The following is a 9,445-nucleotide window of genomic DNA, read 5'->3' on the forward strand; positions in this document are numbered from 1 at the left end:
AACTTAAAAGGATAATATATTATCTTTTGAATGTGGGATTTGAAACCCTTTCATATATATACTCTATGTTCCCATGAAAAAAGTTATGTTTTTTCAATGTGGGATTTGAAACCCATTAGTATATATACTCTATGTTTGCAAGAAAAAAGTTATGTTTTTTCAATGTGGGATAAAAAACTTTTTTAGTTTAAATACTTTAACTTAAAAGCTTAACATAATATCTTTTTAATGTGGGATAAAAAACTTTTTAAAATATTCTTTTAAACTTCATGATATATATAATCTATATTTACATTGATTTTTTCATATGAAATATTAAAACTTTAATTTTTTTAATTTTTCCGGGTTAATCCGGGTTGACCCGAGTTGACCCGGGTTGACCCATGAAACCCGGGACCCGGCCCCTTGGCCGGGTCAACTCCCGGGTCGGGTTTAATAACTATGATTTTTACGGACACCGTTACCGATGGAATTACAGTTGTATTCAAATAGATAAGTCGTACAGTAACGTGTCACTGTTGGAATAATTACATCTGTAAATCCATCGATAATATTGAATATATAACCTGGCCCTCTCCCCTCCCTTATTTCTCCTTCTTCCTTAAAAAACCTCTCTGCAAGAAAACGAACACCCCCCTCATATCCTCCCCTCATCGCAACACAACTCATCATTCCACAACTTTTACAGTCATAACAGCAATACTCTATTTAACAACATCGATGTTCTGATTGAAATTTTATTGCAGATTTTTCATTTTAAGTAAGCAAATCTACCATTTTTTTTTTAATTTGAACATAATTTTAAAATGTTAAATTTTTATTGCATATTTTTGTAGTATATGTATTTTATTTGGGTGTTTACTTGTTTTATTGTTTTTTCTCAAACAAACTTGTTGTATGGATTTATGATTTTGTACATGTTATGGTTTGTTTTAGATTTTGTAAAATTATATTTCTTTGTAAATTATTGAAACTCATGTCGAATTACCGACTTAGGTGTGTTATGATGAAATAAATAATGGCTTGTTTAACAGGTTTATTTTATATTTTATCAATTTTATTGTCAAGTTGTAATTTCTGTAAATGTGTATAAATTTATATGTATGTAGATAATTGATAATGAATAAAGAGAAGTATTAAAGTAGGTTGAATAATCTTAAGCTAAGCCAATATTTTTGCAAATTTGTTTAGTTAACGTAGTTAAGTAATACATGTTGTCATCATTATTTGATATAGGTTCGATAAAAGTCATGGATGATGTTCATAGATGTATCGAGATTCACCCTAAGGATTGTGGAGGATGAATTATTGTAATGGGGTTTAGGGTTTTATTAATTACGCAACATCTAATCTGAGAAATATTAGTGGAGACGGTATTAAGTGTCTATACAAGAGGTAAAAATAAAAAGTTCCTAGATCCATATGTTGTAACAATGTATCTTCTACAGAAAGGGTTCATGGAGGAATACCTGTGTTGGTATGCACACGGAGAACCGTTTGTTCCTCACGAAACCATGGTAGAAAGGATGCTTGGGTCAACTTCTAGTGCTAGCAACGTGCATGAAGTTGTAAATAACAACAGTAATCCTTATAGGACTATGGTTATGGATGCTATGAGAATGAATCAAGGTCATGTCGGTCAATGTCCAATCATAGATGAAGAACCTAATGCAGACGCGACCAAGTTTTTTGATTTTTTGAAAGATTCTGATAAACCATTATGGGATGGTTGCACAAATCATAGTAAATTATCAGTCATTGCACAGGTGTTTACCATCAAGTCGGATTATAGGTTAAGTGAGGCCGATTATGACAGAATTATCGAATGGGCGAGAAGCATTTTACCTAAAGGGAATAGGCTGAAAGAGAACTTCTATGTTGCTAAGTCTATGATGAAACCCCTCGGTCCAGGATACTAGAAAATTGACATGTGTCCAAACTTTTGAATGTTGTACTACATTAAAAATGCTGAGCTAACCAAATGCAGGATATATGGGCATTCTCGTTATAAACCTAGAACTAACATGAGAAAGACTCTTGTAGCACATAAAAAACTTAGATACTTTTCAATCACACGTAGACTACAAAGGTTATTCATGTTACAAAAGACTGTTGAACACATGACATGACACCAATCACATGATGTGGTGGGTGGAGTGATGGTGCATCATTTCAACAGTGAAGAATGGAAACACTTTAACAGTATGCATCCTTACTTTTCAGTTGAATCAAGGCATGTGCGTCTTGGGTTATGTACAACCGAATTCAATCCATTCAGGTCAATTGCTGCTTTTTATTCTTGTTGGTCGGTTATACTCATGGTTTATAACTTGCCACTGGGGATGTGTATGAGGCCAGAGTTCATGTTTTTATCTATAGTCATACCCAGTCTTAATAGTCCTGGCTGAAATATAAATGTTTGTCTTCAACCGTTGATTGATGAGTTGACACAGTTGTGGTCCTCTAGGACTTTAACTTATAATGTATTGACGAAACAGAATTTTCTTATAAAAGCAGCTTTGATATGGACTATCAATGATTTTTCAGCTTATAGAATGGTTTCTAGTTGGAGCACGCATGGAAAACTAACATGTCCATACTGCATGAAAATAACAAGGCATTCACGCTAACAAATAAGTATTTATTTTATTATTGTTATGTGAACTTGTGTTATCGTGTTATGCGTGCAGCTTTTAATTTAAGTATGTGTAGAATGGATATATAGGGAACTGTTCCCCTCCCCTTGGCACTATTCATGGAACATCACACCGATGGAAATATCAACAATTCATATTCGCCGATGTATTCTAGAGGCAAAGAGAAATGTTCCCCTTCCCCTGGCATTGTTCATGAAACATCGCACCGATGGAAATATCGACGGTTCGTGATTGTCAGTGTATTCCAGAGGAGAATGGAACTGTTACCCTTCCCCTGGCACTGTTCATTTAATATCACACTGATGGTTTATGTCCGTTGGTGTATTCTAGAGGTGAAGGGAATTGTTCCCTTCCCCTTGGTACTATTCATAGAACATCACACCGATGGAAATACTGACCATTCATGTTTGTCGGTGTATTACAGAGGCAAAGGGAATTGTTTCCCTCATATATCGGTGATGGCAATTAAAGTTCACTGACTAAGTAGAAAGTTTCCCGAGGGAATCACTGACAAACTATGAATTCCAACGCATTGGTAATTAATGCATCTTTGATTGTTTACTATTTACAGTTTTATCGACGAAATCACGGATGGACCAAAACAAATCTAGAGGGTTTTTTGAAATTTTTAGTGCGAAATGCAAATATCAATGGGACATTACCGAAGGAATCACTGATGGACTAATTTAAAATAATAATATTTAATAGTCCGTCAGTGATCCCCTCGGTAAAACATAGTATAAAACCCAATGAACATATAAGAACTTCATTTTTTTCTCTCAATCTCAAAATCACTCACTCTCTCAAATCCTCTCCTCAAATCTCAATGAATGTACTAGAAATTAAGTTTGTAGACGACCTGTAATGTCTCAACCCTTGAAAGCTTGCAATCGATACCGAATACTTAGTCTCTGGAGTTCGTGGCCTTGTTATAGCAAGGAGTGCAAGAACATACGACCCATCTAAATAAAAAATATGGACTCTCTATGGAATATGAAGAACTCTATCGAATGGTCATAGATATTAGATCACAGATGGGTGGTACATATGCACCTCCTTTTTGGTCCTATGGTCCCAAGAACAATCAACCTCCTTCTTCTCCTACTCCAGCACCACCTTTGTTCTAGTTTCATTGTATTTGAACATATAAATTTGTAATAAATATTTGGCTTTTATATTAAGATAATTTATTTTTACATACTTGAATTTTATACAATTTTATTTATTTTAATTATTTTCCTTTTCTTTTCAATAGATTTTAATATATATATATATATATATATTAATTATTATGGATGGAGTTACTGACGGATTCAATCCGTCGGTATATTCCAGAAAGTTGGAAGAAAATTATTGCATATGCCACTTCAATTGTTACATCACCGATGAAATTATTCTGTTGATATTTTATTGAGGGTTGGAATAAAATTACTCCAAATACCATTGCAATTATTGCACGTATATGGCGTCGCGGTGAATATTCCACTTCAATCTAAATGTAGTTATCTAGCAAATATGAGGAGACAAGAAAATCTTGTCTTTTATCAGTGGAAAATGGAATGGGAGTCGCCACCTAGTATTTTGGTCACTAGGAACCCTAACTGGTCTTAGAGATCGGGTACGGGGACGGATTGCGTAAAGGGAAGGTATTAGCACCCCAAATATGTCTTACCTAATATAAGCTGCATTGTTTGATTGTCTGATAAAAAGCTAAGGTGTTATTATATTTCTAATTGTTGGTCCGTCTATGGTTTAAGAAAAGTCATCCTCAATAAGGAAGTCCTTATCTTATCGAGTAAAATCCTAACTGTTCTAATATCTATATAAAAAAACTATATGTTTAATATCATGAATATGTTTTACGTATAAATTCGTAATCACATATACCAAAAGAAGACAAAAAAAAATTTAGAATTTTTAAAATATTGGCCTAGTTCTCATGGCTCTAACAAACTTATTATTAAAGCCAAAGTGCATGCTAAAACCCTTTTTTATTTTTATTTTGTGTTTTATGTATAAAAAACAATATAATATTTTTTTTTTGTATGAAAATACGAAGCGATGATTTTTCTTATCTTTGAGAGACTTGGCCGTATGCATGAAAAACAAAATATATTTTTTTGTTTAATTTTTTTTTTTGCAATGTTTTGATGAAAACTAGATATTTTAATACCAGATTTGTATCTTTATCGTATAAAAATACAAATCAATATTAAGAAAATTTTGATAAAAATATGTAGGAAAATACACAAATTTTTTAAAGGATTTTTAGAGTTTTAAATTTTTTGTTTTTTCATATATATATATATATATATATAATATTATAATTATGTGGGCTGGGCCGATCTTGGACACACATTTCTCTCTACTTCGTTTGGTCTGGGCTGGACCCGACCTAGACGTCAAGGCTAAGCCACAACCGGCCCGACCCAGGATATAAAAGGGGGGGAATTATTTTCCCCCTCCCATCCTCCTACATAGGAGAAGATTAAGTCGAAAAAGAAGTAAAAGAGGAGGGAAAGAAGAGTTACCTAGCGCGGAGGAGGCAGTGCCTTACTGGTCTAGCTGCTTCGCTAGCGGTGCTACGGTGGAGGCCGGTGGTGGTGTCCTGGCTCATGGACGACAGCTCCAAACAGTGGCGAGACGCGATTGTTCACTCTCTTTAGTGTTTTGTTTTGCTTTCTCTTCTCTTGTTGTCAAACGTCTTCCCTTTTCTACACTCCCTGTTTTTTTTTTCTTAAATTCCCTCCCCTGTTTCAAGCTTCCCCGTGTTTTTTCCATCCTTTCTCTCTCCCGTCTCCTTTTTCTTCTTCACTCGTTTCCTTTTTTCGTTTTCCTCCTCCATTGTGCTGGTGTTGAGAGCAGTATTTATAGGGCAAAGGGGAGTGGGGGCGTCCTTATCGCTGCACATGGGGAGCGGGGCCTTCCTGCCTTGCAGCGCCGAACAAGGTGACCAATGAGCACCACTTGCATGGCACGGCCTCTGGGTTTCTCATTATGAGAGGGCGTCGGGCTTTGGATGTTTGGCAAAGCACGCAGGGAGAGAGAGAGGCGGGAAGAATTAAAGAAGAAAAAACAAAAGTTATATCTTCCCCTGTTGCACGTCCAGGGGAAGAAGAACGAGGAATAGTGTCGTTCAAAACGACACTGTTTAGTACCCTTTTTTTTTTACAGGGACCCAAAAATGGGTTACAACAGGTTGTGCCTTAGCCAACCTTCCTATTTATATATATGCGGCAGAACACGACAGTAACTATAGGGATTACAACATTGGAATAATCCTTTATTAATTTCCTATTCTGATATATATACATTCTATAATGTGCCCCCTCAAGCTGAGGGTGGAGGATCAACCCGAAGCTTGCACCGAAATGTAGTAAAGGATGCAACAGGAAGCGATTTAGTGAAGACATCGACAAGTTCATCATGAGAAGGAACAAAATGAATCTGAATCTCTTTCTTGGCAACGCGGTCGCGGACAAAGTGATAATCCACTTTAACATGCTTAGTACGAGCTTGAAAGATAGGATTTGCTGAGAGATAGGTCGCGCCAAGATTATCACACCAAATGGTAGGAGCAGAAAATGAGGGAACCTGCAAATCTGTTAACAAGTATTGAAGCCAAATGACTTCAGCGGTACCATCAGCAAGGGTTTTATACTCAGCCTCAGTATAGGAGCAAGCAACTGTACGTTGCTTGCCGGATTTCCAAGAAATCGATGTCTGACCAAAAAAGACAAGATAGCTACCCGTAGACTTGCGATCATTAATACTATCAGCCCAATCTGCATATGTAAATCCATGTAGAGCAAAAGAGGAGCCTCGAGTAATATGAAAACCATAAGATGTCGTACATTTAAGATAGCGTAGAATACGCTTAACAGCGGCCCAATGAGAATCTGTAGGAGCATGCATAAACTGACAGACTCTGTTAACGAAAAAACACATATCTGGACAGGTGAAGGTAAGATATTAAAGAGCACCCACAATTTGATGAAATTGTGTAGGATCAGAGAATGAGTGATCCGGTAATATAGTGACTTTCGAAGGGGAGACTAGAGTATCAACGGGTTTGCATGAAGTTATACCAGCTCGAGTGAGGATGTCAAGAATATATTTATGTTGACGCAGCATTAAACCTATACCGGTAGACTGAACTTCAATACCCAAAAAGTAGTGAACAACACCTAAGTCACGAAGCTTGAACTCAAAGCTAAATAATTGTATTAGATGATGAAGCATAGCAGAGTTGCTACCCGTAAGCAGAATATCATTAACATACACCAAGAGATAAAAGATATTAGTACCATCATATAAGATAAACATGGAGGTGTCAACCTTGGTGTTATTACTCATTTTTTGAGCTCTACGTGCTAATGGAGATGGTGTGTATCCCTTTTAAATCGAAGGCAGGAGTTTAGTTCAAGGTTACTGGGAAATTGACAAAAGCAAAGAAAAAAGAAATGTTTTTCGAACCCTGTTTCAGCTAGCTCCTACTCTCTTTATCCTTCCCCTTTGCTGTCGAAATTGTCAGGATTCTTAGGCTCATTAGGAGTCTTTTGATGCTAAATTCATTCCTTTTTTATATGGTCTTTAAGGTTGAATAAATCCCTCAGAAGTGGCACTAAAAAACCCGGTTCTGCTGCTGCCACAATTTTTTTGTTCCAAATTAGGCCCGATTCTGTTCTGTAAAACGATTTTATCTCACTTCATATCCTCATGAAATTTGTAGTCTTGGACGCATAGATGAATTTGGGTTTTTGAATCGCTTAATTTCGATATCGAAAGCTCAAGATATTCGTGTTTGAATATATAATGAGGAAGTGAAAATTCTGCCGCAAAAATCCTGCCACAAGAAGGTTTTTGCTCCCCCCAGTTTGCAGGACTGAATTGAAAAAAACTGAAATAAGGGAGTTAATTGCAGATAAAGATTGGAAGAGCTCGGCTGGGGGAAGAAATATAAAAAAACAGGGATAGGATTAGAAAATGACAGAAATTCTGCCACAATGGGTTACATTTCTGCTGCCTTTCTAAACGACACCGTCTATGTCTTTTTTTTTATTTCACTTCTTTAGCTAAACGGTGCCGTATGAGAACAGCCCCATCCTGAAAATATAATTAGCATGGTACTGTACCTCGTCTGCATTCCCTTCCCTCCTCTGCAACCGTTTCCTGCTAGTTTTTGAAATTGCTCGTCCTTGCATCCCCTGTAACCTGGCGTGTGCAGGACAGCACACCTCTTCACACCATGTCCTTAGCTGCCAGTCAGGATTTCACAAGGGAAACCGTTGCACCTCACCATGCCAGCTGTGAAAGAAGACGCAAAGAGGAGCCTCATCATCATCTAAGGGCTGGGATTGTTTCCCTAAGACATACGGTGGAGATGAGAGAATGTGGGGGTGGTCTTCAGTTCTTGCATATATAACAGACTGCTTTGCAAGGAGAAAAGGAGGAGGAGAGGACGCAGAAAGGAGAGTAAAGAACAGAGAGAGCTAGCATGGGAAAAAAACAAAGAGAACGAGAGGGACAATCATCTCCAGTCTATCCTACATTGTCAAAAAGAGTTCACCAAACCTACCGGTTTTCGAGAAACTCTTAACGGCAAAAAGAGGAAGGCTTTCTTCAGTTTCAGAGGCAGAAAGCAAAGGTTTCCACCTACCTGCACCTCACGTTCTGCATTCGAAACAGCCGCATCAGCAGGTATGGTTCCTAGTCTTCCTTTTCTTTGCTATTATTTAAGCTTGGCATTTGGTATGTGGTTTTTCTTTCCCAAAACCTGTTATGGTTTTTGCTAGATGTTCAGTTTTATAGCGGCTTGAACAAAAGGATTGTGCGTGCCCACTGTCACTGCCATGCCTTATAGTTTGGATTTACTTTGTCTATGTTACAGCTGCGTTTTTTCTTGATTTTACGTTAAGGCTGTAGGCTCTTTGTTTTGGTTCATCACTGTGAGAGACCGTGAGTTTATGGCCCAGCAGCATCCGCAGATATAGCTGCCAGTTTCGGCTGTATTGAAACTTGGTACCGGTTGCTTGCTTATTTTCCAAAAAATCTGTTCCCCGCTTTGCTCTAGTTTCCCCACTGTCACTGCCATACTTTGTAGTTTGGATTATTTGTCTACGTTATAGCTGCGTTTTTTCCTTGGTCTGTTGTTGTGAGTGACTGTCTTTCTTGGTCTCTCTGCTGGAGCTGTCTCCTTGCCGGGAAAGTTGCATATATAGGAATGTTAGTGGCTTAGAAACATAGTTTATACGAAGAAGGGAAAACAAAGAGAGTAGGGGAGATGGAGAGAGTAAACACAGATAAGAAAAACAAACAGAAACAGGGGGAGAGAGAGAAAAAGGCCGAGGGAGACAGAGAGAGTTTAAATACGGACAGAAAAAAAGAGAAGGCTGAAAAAAATAGAAAAGGAGGGGGAGGCGGAGAAGAGTAGAAAACAGAGAGCTAACATAAGGTTTAGTTTAGAGAAGCAGAAAATCAGTTTAAGGACGAAGGAAGATCACTTTCAGCTCATCCTACCTTGCCGAAAAGGATTTCACAAAACTCTAAAAGGGTTTTAAAGAAGCTCCTAACGGCAGAAAGAGGAAGGTTGTCTTTGGTCTTCAGAGGCAGCAAAGCAAAGGCTTTTCCATCCTTCTACACTTCCTCGTCTGCAAGCTATATTGGCAGGTATGAGTCGCTGCCCTTTCTTTTATCCCTTGCCATATGTATAGTTTGTTGTCTGCTAGCTGTTTCTTTTTCAAAACCTGTTCCTGCTGTTTATTTTAGACATTAGAGTTCTGTTTTGG

This window comes from Populus nigra, chromosome 1 (assembly GCF_951802175.1).
Source record: "Populus nigra chromosome 1, ddPopNigr1.1, whole genome shotgun sequence".
Taxonomy (NCBI): domain Eukaryota; kingdom Viridiplantae; phylum Streptophyta; class Magnoliopsida; order Malpighiales; family Salicaceae; genus Populus; species Populus nigra.